Source organism: Tenrec ecaudatus, chromosome 13, assembly GCF_050624435.1.
Source record: "Tenrec ecaudatus isolate mTenEca1 chromosome 13, mTenEca1.hap1, whole genome shotgun sequence".
Classification (NCBI taxonomy): domain Eukaryota; kingdom Metazoa; phylum Chordata; class Mammalia; order Afrosoricida; family Tenrecidae; genus Tenrec; species Tenrec ecaudatus.
In genome coordinates this window covers 136018936-136033499 of record NC_134542.1, presented here as the reverse complement: position 1 = coordinate 136033499, position 14564 = coordinate 136018936, and the positions used below count along the sequence as shown (strand labels likewise).

At 41.0% G+C, this 14564-nt stretch overlaps 1 protein-coding gene across 2 annotated transcripts in view; it reads right to left on the bottom strand.

The window, feature by feature from the left end:
- Window positions 1-6604: 6604 nt before the first annotated feature.
- Window positions 6605-14564, bottom strand: part of SLC35F5 (solute carrier family 35 member F5) — a 70800-nt gene continuing 62840 nt past the window's right edge. The window contains exon 15 of one of the 2 annotated variants that reach the window (XM_075530280.1): window positions 6605-9238. The gene's annotated coding sequence lies outside the window, so the exon portion shown is untranslated. The remainder of the gene's footprint in view (window positions 9239-14564) is intronic. The other variant, XM_075530279.1, reaches the window with a different exon arrangement.

Below are 14564 nucleotides of genomic sequence, written 5' to 3'. Positions count from 1 at the left end.
CTCCTCGGTTCCCGGGATCCCCCACCCCCAGTTCTACACGTGAGGGTGCTCTGTTCCACAAGGCTGCCTGTGCCCAGTTGAGATCCCCATTGAGACTCTAAAACCTGAAACTTGGCCTGCCCTTCATAAGAACCCACTTGGATCATAAAACAAGCTTCGTAACGCCAAGAACCTAGGTATTGCGCACTCAAGAAATCTTATAGAATGAAAAGATAATGGAAATTTCCACAGACATTTTTGGCCCCTGAGTATGTATGTGGTACCACAGAACTTTAGATTATATTTGTTAAACATACATTTATTTAATTTTTTTAAGATTGTCATCAGATATTTTATAATATACTTACCGATAAAGAGTATTACTGTTATTTCAATATCCTATCTGTACTCTTTCTAACGTCTTTCTGGTCAGGTTTTTCAAAACACCTTCACCTTCCTCTTGGCGAGTCACACTGAGACCTGTTGGAGCCCTGTGATGCGGTCCTCACCACTGCATCTACAACTCTGCACTCATCGGCCTGTGAGCGTCCTGCATTCTGCTGTATTGCATGTGGCTGCGTGAGTCGGAAAAGAGACTTATAGACTAGCATCTGACTTATGGACTTGAATTGGCCTGGGCTGGGATGTTTTATTGATACATAATTACTTCTTGATTTAAAGCTCTTTTTACTTTTAAAAATCATTTCATTGGGAGGTCTTATAGATATTATAACAATCCATAATTCAATTAGATCAAACATAATTGTACAATTGCTTGCTGCCACCATCATTTTCAAAATATTTTCTTTCTTCTTGAAGTCTTTGATATCTCTCCCATTATCACCCCTACCCCAAGAACCCTTATTATTATATTTTATATATATTTTTGCCATGTCTTACAACATCCAATGTATCCATTCACCCACAATTCTGTTATTCCTTCTTGTGTTAGTCCGGGTAGACAAGAGAAACAAATTCATGGACATTCATATGTATATAAGAAATAGCTTTATGTTAAGAGTAATTTTACATTAAGAAAACATCCCAACCCAGATCAAGTCCATAAGTCCGATATTAGCCCATATCTCCGATACCAATCTATAAAGTCCTCTTTAGACTCTCAATATACATGCAATGACGCCTAATGCAGATCACAGGCCAGTGGATGGGGAGTCTTGTGGATCCAGTGACATGGTAAACATCTCAGCTCTGGCAGAGGTCCATGTGAGGACCTCAGGGCACTAGCGTAGCTCTATGTGTCTTGTCAGCTGCAATCTGTCCCAGGGAGTGAGCGTGTGTCCCATCTCCATCGAACAATTTGTCTCCTAGTAACTCCAATGAGGTCATCAAACTGTGACCTGATTGACAGGCTATACTCCACCCCTTCACTCTTAAGTCTCAAATTGATAACAGGTTCTGTAACTACCGAAGCTCCCGTCCTGTCATGTTATTCAGTCATTGTTATGGATCTCCCACCCTTCCCATCCTTTCAGGGAATCATTACTCCCTTTACTATTTCTAAAGGTTTTATCTATTTTGAATTTCATGCATCGAATGACTTTAATTACACAAATGAACATACACAGCTCTCACAAGATTAATGAAGCTAAGACCATACTAGTAGGGAAAGAAATATTAAAGAGCCAGAGAATGTTTGTGTTTCATCAGTGCTTTTTTCTGTTATCATCCCTTCCATGTGGCCCTTCTGTGAGGGACTGTCCAATTGCCTTACAGGTGGGTTTGGGGTCTTCACTTGGTCTATGCTCCTTCACGTCAATCTGATTAGTTGTTTTAGAATTTCTGATACCTACTCCTGTCGACACCTCATGATCATACAGGCTGGTGTGTTTCTTCCATGTGCTCTTTGTTGCTTCCCTGCTAAACGGCCGCTTGATTAACTTCAAGTCTTTTAAGACCCCAGACACAAAATCTTTTAATAGCCAGGCACCATCAGCTTTCTTCACGACATTTGCTTGTGCACCCATTTTTGTCTTCAGCAATCATGTTAGGAAGGTATCATACAATGAATGCCACATTATTTGAACAAATTGTTCTTGTACTGAGGTAAGATTTAAGTAGAGGCCCAAAGTTTTCTTGTTGTATTTACATGTACATGCCGTATATACTTGAGTATAAGCCAACCTGAATATCAACCAAGGCACCTAATCTTACCACAAAACCAATGTGCCCCAAAACTCAGCCTATACTTAAGTATATGTGGTACATATATAGAGACAAATACACCTTTCTTTATATACTTACATATCTATACTTATACCTACATATGTACTTTTTACTTTCTTATCCTTTTCCTTTTCTTTCCTCCTGGCCCACTATCAGGTGTACCCATAGTTCACGTCACAGTAATTCTTCACGGATACATTTCACTTGATAAAAGCTACTCCCTCCTCACCGTGAATTTTAGATCCTTTGCTATTCTTGTCCCTGTTATTTGCTCATTGCTCGCTTGCCCCCACTTTCTCCTGTCAACCTTCAGTCTAGTTGCTGTCTCCTTGGGATGGATAATCCTGCTTATCTTATATAGACACCAAAAGTGGGAAAAAAAAAGTTCATGCAAATAGTCCCATGTGTGTTTGTCCTGACCCAAGTAGATAAGTATCCCTCTGTTAAATAGCAAGCAGGCCCTGATAAAATCCATTGGTTAAAAAAAAAAGGAAAAAATCCATATGTCCATTCCCCTTTTCTTTTGGGAAATCCATCTCCCAGGACCTGCTGACCTAGCAACACTTATAGGCTTTTAGGCCTCAGCATTCATGTCCAAGGGGCGCACCTCTACAAGACCCCATTGCTCTTCCTGTAGTCGAGACTGGAGTAGTCTAGTGTCCCACCCCCGACCCTGTTATACCTTTAACTTTCAGTGTGGCCCCTTGGAAATATCCCCCAACCAGTTCAGATGAGCTGCCAAGCGCTGGCCCCCAAGCCAGATGTCTGCTATCGAGATTCCTCAGGAACTTCATGTCTGTGCTCCCATTGCTGATCTGTTGCAGTCCCTCCTTGACTTGCCCCCATGTGGGCTGGTCATGCCGGATGCACTCCCCGAACTCTTCATTGCTGTCCTCTGTAGTGCTGTCATCTAGGGAGGGGACGTCATGTCTCGAGCTGGGGCTGGCCCTGCCCTCTGTGGACGAGCTGCTCTGAGCAGGAATGTTGCGGTCAAGGCTTGTTGCACAGAATGTGGTATACTCTCTTTCCCTTTTCTGTGGAGCCATAAACAATACCCTCCTCTTTGGTGGATTAGTGCCCTGTTCCCCCATTGTCATCTTAGTTTAACCCGTGTTAGTCTGGGTAAACTAGAGAAACAAATTCATAGACATTTATATGTGTATAGAAAAAAAGCTTTACATAAAGTGTAATTGTACATTAAGAAAACATCGCAGCCCAGTCGATATCTAGTCCATAAGTCCAATATGAGGCCATATGTTCAGTACCAGTATGTAAATTCCTCATGCAACACATACAATGACATCAAGTGCAGGAAGATCACAGGCCAGTGGGTGCCAAGTCTTGTGGATCCTGTGGCAGTAGATGCATCTTAGCATTGGCGTGACTCTCTAAGTGGCTCCTCCAGCTCCAAGGCTCTGGCTGCCATTAGCATAACTCCATGTGGCTAGTCAACAGGAATGTCTCACAGGGAGTGTCTGTCCCTCCTCCAGCAAGCTATTTCTCTCTTCAGTGCCTCCAAATGAGGTCGTCAAGCTGCAACTTGATTGACAGGTAAACACCGCTTCACCCTTAATAGTCTCAAGTTGACAACAGATTATGTAACTACCACAGCCCTACCCCTCTGTAGGCTGTAAAGGGGTGTTTGTGTGTTTGGGGGGGTCAGGAGATGTCTTTCCGCACAATTGCTATCTGTATCTTAAAAACGTTTTCTCTCCCTTTTCTTTTTTGATGATGTATGCATCCTTGTGTTTAGTCTGGCTTTTGCCAGAATATCTGGTCTTCAGCCCGGAAACTGTACGATATATATGTTTTCCCCTATGCCTGCTCTGCTGTTTGAACTCCATCCACTAGACGAGGTGTCTCAACATTTCCTCACTTTTTTTAGGGATGTGTAGTAGTCCATTGTGTGTATATACACCAGAGGTTTTTAATCCATTCATCTATTGATGGAAATTAGGCTGTTTCCAATTCTTTGCGATTGTGAACTTGGCAGCAATTTACATTGGCGTGCAGATGTCTGGTTGTGGTCTCTTTCTTATTTCTTCTGGGTATATACCCAGTAGTGGAATCGCTGGGTTGAAAGGTAACTTAATTTCCATCTATTTTAGGTATTGACAAATTGCTTTCCACTGTGGCTCTACACATCTACAAGACCACCAGCAGTAAATGAGAGCTCCTATCTCACCATACCCCTTCCAACATTTGTTGCTTTCTTTTTGTTGAATTGGGCTATCCTTATGGGTGTGGTATCTTGTGATTGCTTTGATGTGCATTTCCTGGATGGCTAATGATCGGGAACATTTTCTCATATTTATTGGCCAGTTGGGTTTCCTCCTTTGTGAATCTTCTGTTCAAGTCTTTTTTTGCCCACCTTTTCAGTGGGCTACTAATTTTTTCCTTAAAGTTGCAGGGTTCTGTAGATTTAGAAATAAGACCTTTGTCTGATATGTCATTACTAAATATCCTTTCCCAGTCTCTGGGCTCTCTCATTTATCTCTTGATAGTCCTTCAAAGCGCACAAATGTTTTATCTTTAGTTTGTCCCACATATCTATGTTATCTTCCTCTGCGTATTAAAGCTCTTTCTTATACATATATATATATGTGAGTGTCACCTTATTTGTTTCTCTAGTCTACCTGGCCTAATACACCTGCCATAATTAAAATGATGCAAGAATTTTGGGACTTCTATATTAATGTTAATTTTAAAAAGCTCACTTTCATTCAGTGGTTGCTACAAAAATAGACTGCCTCCTTCTCCCAAGGAGCACTGGATGGGTACAAACCACTCACCTTTCAGTTTATAGTCTAACACTTAGCTCATGGTACCACCGAGGCGCCATAATGAACATTCTTACTAGCCCACAGCCATTAAGTTCATTCCGCCTCAGAAATCCTGTCCAGGGTTTCCAAGTCTGTAAATCTCTGTGGGAGTAGATAGTCCAATCTTTCTGATGAGTGGCTTGTGGATTTGAACCACTGACCTTGGCGTTAGCAATCTAACACTTACCTGGCCACCAGAGCTCCTCTAAGACTAAAGGGAAATTTTATTACATCTTGTTCAGACCAAGGAGGATTCTCTAAATGTGGAGACTACTAATTTACTGCCAGAGTTCGTTCTAATTCATTGCAACCCTGTAGCCAGAGTAGAATTGCCCCCGTAGGTTTCCAAGACTGTAACTATTTATGGAAGTAGAAAGCCTTGTCTTTCTCTCCAAAGTGAGTGGTGCTTTTGAACCACTGACTCTGCAGTTAGCACTACAAAACATAGCCCCTGCCCTATCAGGACTCCTGCTCATCACCATAAAAAAAAAAATCAATGAACAACACTAAATTAGTTAAACCTGCAGATGCCTGAGAGCATATTCATCTCATTTCTGTGACTTCTTCCTATATGATTTAGTTGTAAGGAATATTTCAAAAAGAGACCAGGGAGAAATGAAGCAGGATTATAATATAAACCAGAATTGCTTAAAGTGAAAATAGTGTTTATTCGCTTATCCCAGGAAAATCTAATTAATTCATCCTTTATCCTCCTTTAAAGCCACCACATGGAGGATCAGTTCTACCGAAATCACCAAGGTGCTTTATGAAGAGGCATGGGTTCTAGAGGTCAGAACTCACAACCTCTGTAGCTCAAATGGGGGATTTTAAAGCTGTCACTTGCATTCTTCCTGCAATAAGACTGCACCCCTCTGAGCACAGTCATATCTAACTTTGTGAGTTCGAGCCCACAGAAACGTTTTTTTCAGCTTCTGGGGGAAGTGAGGGGTTGTGTAGGGAGGGGTGGGGTGAGGATCAGTTTAAAGCAGAAAATGAATTAAGTCTGACTGATTAGAATGATACAAACTGATACAATCTCAATTTGAAAATCGGACAGGAGTGAAGCATGGGAGCACCACGCAAGCCCAGTGTTTTTTTATGGCGCATCCTGCATCCTGCCTCATTACTGTTTTATTTGAGATTCTGATGTTCATCTAACAAAGCCTTTCTGACAAAACAGCAGATTTCCTTGTCAAGCCAGGTCAGATTTGGAACATGGTACAACAATGGCATTTAAATCATGTGTGGGAAGAAAGGTATTAGAGATACTTATTAGTGTCTGTAGATTCTCAAAAATAGAATCATGGGTCAACACTGTTCTGTTTGAGAGGACGACCATCAACAGCTCCTTGGATGTCATTCCTCTGGTGTTTCTAAATGCCTGCTATGTGGTTGCTGTGATGACTGGGGCCTGGATACCTCTATTTTAGGGGAATCCACGAACGAACGAAAGTAACCCACTTCAACTGTTTCTTGAGCCTACATCTTTATGGATCTATTTAACTTGCTAAGCCACATAAAAAGTCTCATAAAATGAACATTACTTTTATTTATTATTTAACAAGAGGAAATGAATTGCTGGGCCTGGGGACTCAGGACCTTGGGGAACAGACACCAGTGTCAATTAGTATACCAGACTCCACAAAGACAATGGCTTTGGTTGTTGTTTTTTAACATCCTATTCGAGTGAGAAGCAACAGGGTCTGAAGAGCTTGGGAATGGCCACATAAGGTGCAACTCGTGGTCTCTCCCCATCTGGAGCAGAAAAGAGTGAAGAAAAGCAAACATGGAGATGGCAAGTCCAGGGGACTAAACATTGGAAACAATAAGTCCAGGACTCTGAAACTGGAACCACGAGTGACTGGTGTGAGAGGGATCACTTCAGAAGACCGTGGAATAAGGTAGATGGAGTGAGAACAAAATTAGGAATAATACTCAAAAACTCATTAAAAGACCAGCCTTACTAATGGGAAGGTCAGTGGGAGAACCCAGCTGTTAGGTCCCTCAGGTCTGAAATTCAACCAGCCTCGGAGCTTATTTTTCAGCCAGCTCTGAGACAAAGTTCAGAACGCAGGAAGGGCCAGGAAAGAAGGTAGTATGGAATTGGGAAAGGCAGGGTGGCGGGCAAGTAGGCTAAGTGATGTCGGAGTGTGAAGAGTACAGTCAGTGACATGAAACGAAATGTGGACGGACTCCGTTAAATAGAGAACTGACTTGCTCTGTGAACCTTCACTCAAATCGCAATAAAAGGTATTAAAAACAAAAAGAATTAACAATTGAGATTACAGCTGTCTTTCAAAATCCAATAGCATATTAAACTAGCCCAATGTCATATAATCTGGTGTCACTTTGGGACTTCAGAGGATTAAGAGTGAAGGGGTGGAGTCTAGTCTGTCAATCAGATCACAGCCAATGAGGCCTGTGTGTGGACGTGGTCTTCTCCTGCGGATTCAGGGAATTCCTGTATTTCCTCCTTGGAGGCGGGAGACACCCTCTCTCGGCTCACTCCCTTGAAGACTCTCTACTGACACATGGAACTACATTAGTGCCCTGAGCTGGAACAGCCACGTGGAGACCCTGCCAGTGCTGAGATGCTTACACCACCACAGGATCCAACAAAACTTCCCACTGACTAGCCTATGATCTTCCTGCATTCTGCATCATTGCACGTGTTGTGTGAGTCTGAAGAGGAATTTATAGATTGGTATAGAACATATGGGCTAATATCGGACTTATGGACTTGATCTGGACTGGGCTGGGATGTTTTCTCAATATTCAACTGCTTTTGTTTATACAGCTCTTTCTTATCCACATATGAGTGTGTATGAATTTGTTTCTCTAGTCTACCCAGACAAACACACCTAGTACGAGAATTGTCAGGCCTAAGCAAGAAGATGGCTAACCTTAATTTTAGATGCAGAATAGCAACAAAGCATTTTCTAAAATGTAAACAGGACAAACTGAGGGAAAATACCACAAAGGGGATTTTTTAAGAACCACATTCATTAAGAATTTTGAAAAAAACTACATTATTCTCACAAAACTCGAAAAGAAAATGAGTTTTGTTGAATCCAAAGGTTAGATGAATCCTGAGACATACTTTCACCCACTGAGGTCTGCAATAGAGGGGGCTGGGGAACAGCGGTACAAGGTGTACAAACAGGACTGAAGTTCAATAGTTACAATCAAGAGTAATATTCCATTTAACCGTGGCAGAAGAAAACTTCAAATGTGATTTTAAAAGTAAAATTCTTTCTTGCCTGAATTCTTTGGCATTTTAACCATTAAAATTTTATTTAGGAAAATTATTTAAAGAAGACGCCAGTTATAGAGGCCTTTGGCACATTTACATGTAGGGGGCGGGGGGTGGGACACAAACGAGACACCACTTGATAACAGTTCCAATACACAAATACAGATATGTAAACATTTGGGAGCATTTATTTTAATAAAACTCTCTATCACTTCAGTTTAAACCATTCTATTAGGAAAATCTCTTAATTGTAGAGTGAATATCTCCTCAAATCTAAATTATGCAAAAAGCTTTATCAATGAAATTTACAGCAACATAGCCTGTAGAAAAACACAATCATTTTACAATAAAACTTCCCATATAAAAATTGTCATTGTCACAGATTCAAAATACAAGGCACCTAATGCTATGAAAGTAATACAGTATACATAATGTAAGTGAACCATGATCTTTTCTCAAATATTTATTCATTTTAAAGCCCCACCAAATTTGCATGTGCACACTTGTTATACAAATTAAACATTTTTTTGTGTTAATTTGCAACATTCTATAAAACTCAGAAATGGAAGCCGTACCTATTACAGGCAGATTTTAGTATTTTGCCTGTAAGAAACACTGATCCATATACACATATGATTGCCTTACATTTTAATAATAGAGTCCACCATTTAACACGAACACGCTACAATCTCTAGAAATTAGGATTTCATTCCTTGATTAGTTCAAACTACGTCATCAGCTGAATTCCTTGAGATGGATAAGGCAGGTTGGTCCTGAAGATGGACTGTAGACTGGACCTTCATTAATTGTAGTGATATGTAGACAGCTACATAGCAAAGAACTTCATTATGAAAATGAAGAACACATATGTGGGAAGCATATTTTACAGCTTCAAAGAACTGAAACCATTATTTTTCACACCAGGCACTGAAACACTCTTTTCTATAAAAACTTGCTAGAGATTGTCTCTTCGCCGTGACAAGTTCCATTACCAGATATGCTAAAAAAAACCAAAAACACACACATACACAAAATAATTAGATCATAATTTGAAAATTTTAACCTTCTGTATGTCATGTTTTGAGTTTGTGCTCTGCTCTTGAGTGATCTCCTATGACTAGGCCTCTCTCCCCACCCCATGTCTGCGTGTATTTAATCTCTTTCATATTTCAAAAAAGATTGGCTCTAGGTCCACACTACACTGCCCCTCATTTACATAACAAAGGCAACACACACTCCCAGATGGGGTGTGAACCACGGCACCAGAGGTTAGGATTTATAGCATACATTTGAGAGTTAGGGGTGTGGTGTGGGAAACACAAATCAATCACTGTGTGTTCAATTTAAAGATGAAAAGTAAACACATACTTAGCACCAATTGTGCTCCAAAACCTCACTAGAACGACTATCTACATATTTAAAGGAATAAGCCACAAGAAGATCAGAGAGACAGAGGCACAGCAGTTGACTCTTAGCTAGGCGTAGAGAAAGCAAGACACGCCCTCTAGTAGAGGAAGGTTAGTCTATAGAAAATGCAGTTAAAATGCACAGATCTTCTTTACTTTTCACAGCTGGTCAAGTAAGTACCACTTCTCCTTTCCAACGAGAAGACTTAAAGTGTATTTTCTGCAAAGAAGCTTCCTACTGAAAAGGAACATGAGGTCAAAGAATACAGAGTAAGGTTGGGGTAGCCAGCTGCTTCCCTCCTTTCCGCAGTGTTGGCAGCAAGGCAAATCGCTCTAGGACATGCCCTGGGACATATCTGACCGGGTTAGTTAGGAAGAAAGAGATTTCACGCTGCTAATAAAGGGGGGGGGGGGGGAGGGTGTGTGTGTGTGTGCGTGTGTGTGTGTGTGTGTCAAGAGCCAAGGTAGAGCATCTTCACTGAAGCCCAGAAGAGCTTCCCATCCGCTTGTTAAAGTGCCTCTCACCCAAACACAAGCAAGAACCAAGATCACCAGGTTCTCAGAGTGGAGAAAAAGCATACAAGGCAAACACTGAAATAACTAGAATAATAAAGCGGTGTCAGGAGATATGCAAGAAAATGTTATACCTGAGAACACAACACATAAACGTGAAACAACGAGAGATTAAAGATGGACTCTTAAAAAGGTAATACTGTTTTTCTCTGATTTTATTTATTCCTAAGTATTTCATCATTTGGGTGGCTATTATAAATGCTGTTTTTCTGATTTCCTTTTCAGAATCTGATCTGTTAGTGTAAAGATTTGCAAATGATCTGCATGCTTATTTTGTACCCTGCCACTCTGTGACTCTTCCAATTAGCTCCATTCGCTGTCTATGTAAGAATCATAAACTAAATCTCACTGCCAGCGAGTGGATGTCCACTCATCGGGACCCTGAAGCGCCCTTGTGCATTTCCGAGACTTTAGCTGTTTATGGGAGTCTTTCTCCCATGGAGTGGCTGGGGGTTTTCAACTGCTGACCTGCAGATTGCAACCGGACGCATAACCACTATGCCACAAGGGCTCCTTGTTGGGTCGTCAGCAATGGAGTTCTACCTCTTTACCAAGTTGCATGTCATTAAATTCTTTCTTGTGCTGTAGCCTTGGCGAAGACTTCCAGGACAACTCTGAACTGCAGTGGTGATGAAAGGCATCTCTGCCTTGGCTCCTTTTTGCTTTCAGTCTCTCTCCATCCAGACTAGTGTAGGCTATTGGTTTGGTACATATGCCCTTAATTATGTTGAGGAATTTCCTTTCTTTTCCTAATTGGACATGAGTGCTTTATCAGCAAAGGGTGCTGAATTTTGTGGAATGCACCAATTGTTAAGTTTGTTCCTTTGTTTTATATATGTCGTAGATTATACTGTTTTTATTTCTCCTTAACGTTAAAAATCCTTGCATATTTGGTATGAATCCCACCTCATCACAATGTACTCTTTTTATACATATATGTTGTTAGGTTCTACTGCCTATGATTTTGTTAAGAGTTTTCATGTCTGTGTTTATAATTCTATACCTTTCTTCTTCGGTGATGTTTGCCTAGCTGTGGTATCAGGGTCCCGCTCTCTTTAGAAAATGAACTCAGAAGTATTCCATCCATTTCAATACTCTGAAATAGTTGGAAGAGGATTGGTGTCAGCTGTTTGCAGAATATTTGGTAGAATTTACCAGCGAAGCTGTCTGAATCAGAACCTTCTTTGTTGGGAGTTTTTAAATGACCTGATCAACCTCTTCTTTTGTTGTGAGGCTGTTAAAATATTCTACCTTATTTAAAATTTATAACATATATGAAACTATAGAGTAAGAAACCCAAGGTGACCTACGAGGGGGTACTCCCCCACTGGAAAACTGGAATTGCCCCAACTCAAAGCTATAGATTTCAATTTATTATTATTTTTTTTACAAAACAACGTTATTACTCTCCTTACACTTAATACATTTGTCAAATCTGTGATTCTATTCTTGGAGACATTTTTCAAACTCATCTGTTTGGATGGCTGACAGACCCTCCCTCATTTTTTCCTTCACTTCTATGTTGTCAAATCTCTGTCCTTTCCTTCTCAATTGCAGAAACAAAAAGAAGTCGTGTGGAGCAAGGTCAGGTGAGTCAGGTGCATGGGGCAAGAGAGGCATGCTGTTCTGTGCCAAACACTGGCTCAGTGAGATGGTTGCACGAGCAGGTGCACTGTGGCAAAACCAGCCCCACATCTGCCACAGATCCGGCCTTCTTTGTCACATACTACTACACAATCTTTTTAGAACCTCTAAATAGAAAGCTTGATTAACAGTCTGACCTGGTGGGATGAACTCCAAATACACTATGAGTTGACATTTCCATCTGCTCAGGAAGTTGACGGATGTCCACAATAAGGTTTGTCATCAATGGACATTTCACCTTTTTTGAAATGAGAAAACCACTCATACACTTGAGTTTTGCACATAGTACTGTCCTTGTAAGCTGTGTTCAACATCACAACAGTTTCTGTGGCATTTTTCCCAAGCAGGAAACAAAAATTTCACAGTCACATGCTGTTCTCTTAAATCAGCCATCACAAAAAAATGTTTGAGCAAAATTGCGTTTATGAAAAAATAAATCACCATGACCTGAGAGAACCTTCCCAGGAGATGCCACTGAGTGCACTAACTGAGTGCACTAACTCAGATCGGGTTGCTTGATGCTCACCTAGCAGGAAAAACGTGTACTATGAAAGCTCCACCCAGTGTTTTTTTCCCGTTTTTGTTGTTGTTGGTGGTGGTGGTGGTACCCCTTCATGTATAAAAGGGAGAAAATACCATGCTTATGGATAGGGAGACTTAACATTGTGAAAATGTTGACATCACCGCAATGATCTACAGATTTAATGCCATCTCAATCCGGCTCCCAGCACCGTTCTTTAAAGAAACAGAAAAACTAATCATCAACCTTAATGACAGGAGATGAGACCCTGGATAAACAAAGCACTATTAAATAAGAAAGAACCTACTGCAGTCAGGGAGGTTTAGTGCTGATCCAGCAAGACACAGAAACCAATGGAACAGCATTAGGAACCCAGAAGTAAACCTACCCACTTATAGATAACTGCTCTTTGGCAAAGGGTCAAAACTCATTAAATAAACAAGGAAGGATTTCCTTTAACATATTGGTGCTGGCAAAACTTGGTATCTATTTGCCAAAGACCGAAATAAGACATATCTTACATCATGTACAAAAATGACCTCAAGGCTATTGAGAGCTAAATATAAAACCTTGAATGAAAACATATGGACAAACTTAAAGGTCATAATGCATAACTAAAAAACACAAACACAGATCACAAACTAGGTGACTGGGACCTCCTAAAAATTAGACACTTTTCCCCTCCCCCGCTATCGTGACCTCAATTCTACCTTACAAATCTAACTAGACCAGAACATGCACACTGCTACAGATAAGAGCCCACAACACAGGGAATCCAGGACAGATAAACCCCTAAGGGCCAATAGAGATACCAGGAGGGGAAGGGGCAAGTGGGGGGAGAAAAGGGGACTTGACCACAATAATCAACATACCCCCACCCACCCCCGCCAGGGAAGAACAACAGAAAAGTGAACTGAAGGGAGCCAGCAGATGATGTAAGATATGAAAATAATAGTAATTTATCATTTATCAAGGGTTCATGAGGGTGGAGGAGGGAGGGGAAAAATGAGGAGCTGATATCAAGGGCTCAAGTAGAAAGAAAATGCTTTGAAAATGATGGTGGCAACATATGTACAAATGTGCTTGACACAATGGATGGATGTGTGGATTGTGATAAGAGCTGTAAGAGCCCCCGATAAAAGGATTTAATAAAGAAATTAGATATTCATGTGCAGTAGATTTCATCAAAATAATATAAACACAAGGTGTCGAAGAGATCCGGTAGCAGGCATCAAAGACCAAAAAAAAAAAAAAATCATAGTATTATGAATGAGGGGACGTAAGGAGTGGGCACCGAGGACCCATCTATGGGAAATTGGACACCCCCTTGCAGAAGGGTCACGGGGAGAAGATAAGCCAGACAGGGTGCAGTGTAGCAATGTTGAAACATAGAATTTTCCTCTAGTTCTTGAATGCTTCCTTCGCCTCACTATCATGATCCCAATTCTACCTTACAAATTTGGCTGGACCAGAAGATGTACACTGGTACAGATGGGAACTAGAAACACAAGGAATCCAGGACAGATGATCCCTTCAGGACCAGTGGTGAGATTAGCAATACCGGGAGGGTGGAGGGAAGGTGAGGGAGAAAGGGGGAGCAGATTACAAGGATCTACATATAACCTTTCTGGGGGATTACGGACAGTGGAGAAGTGGGTGAAGGGAAATGTCGGATGGTGTAAGATGTAGCCAAATAATAATAATTTATAAATTATCAAGGGTTCATGGGGGAGGAGGTAGTGGGGAGGGAAGGGAAATACGAGGATCTGATACCAAGGGCTCAAGTGGAAAGCAAATGTTTTGAGAATGATGATGGCAACAAATGTACAAATGTGCTTGACACAATGGATGGATGTGTGGATTGTGATAAGAGTTGTACGAGCCCCCAATCAAATGATTTTTTTAAAAAAGAGGAGGAAGTTCAATCTGCACTAAAGATATTGGTCAAGAACAAGACTCCAAGAACTGATGGAATACCAATAGAAAAGTGGGTGAAGAGTGACAGAGGATGATGAACGATATGAAAATAATAATCTATAACATCAAGGGTTCATGAGGGAGAGAGGGCAGGGGTGGGAGAGGGGGGAAATGAGAAGCTAATACCAGGGCCTCAAGTAGAAAGAAAATGCTATAAAAATGATGGTGGCAACATATGTACAAATGTGTTTGACACAATGGATGAA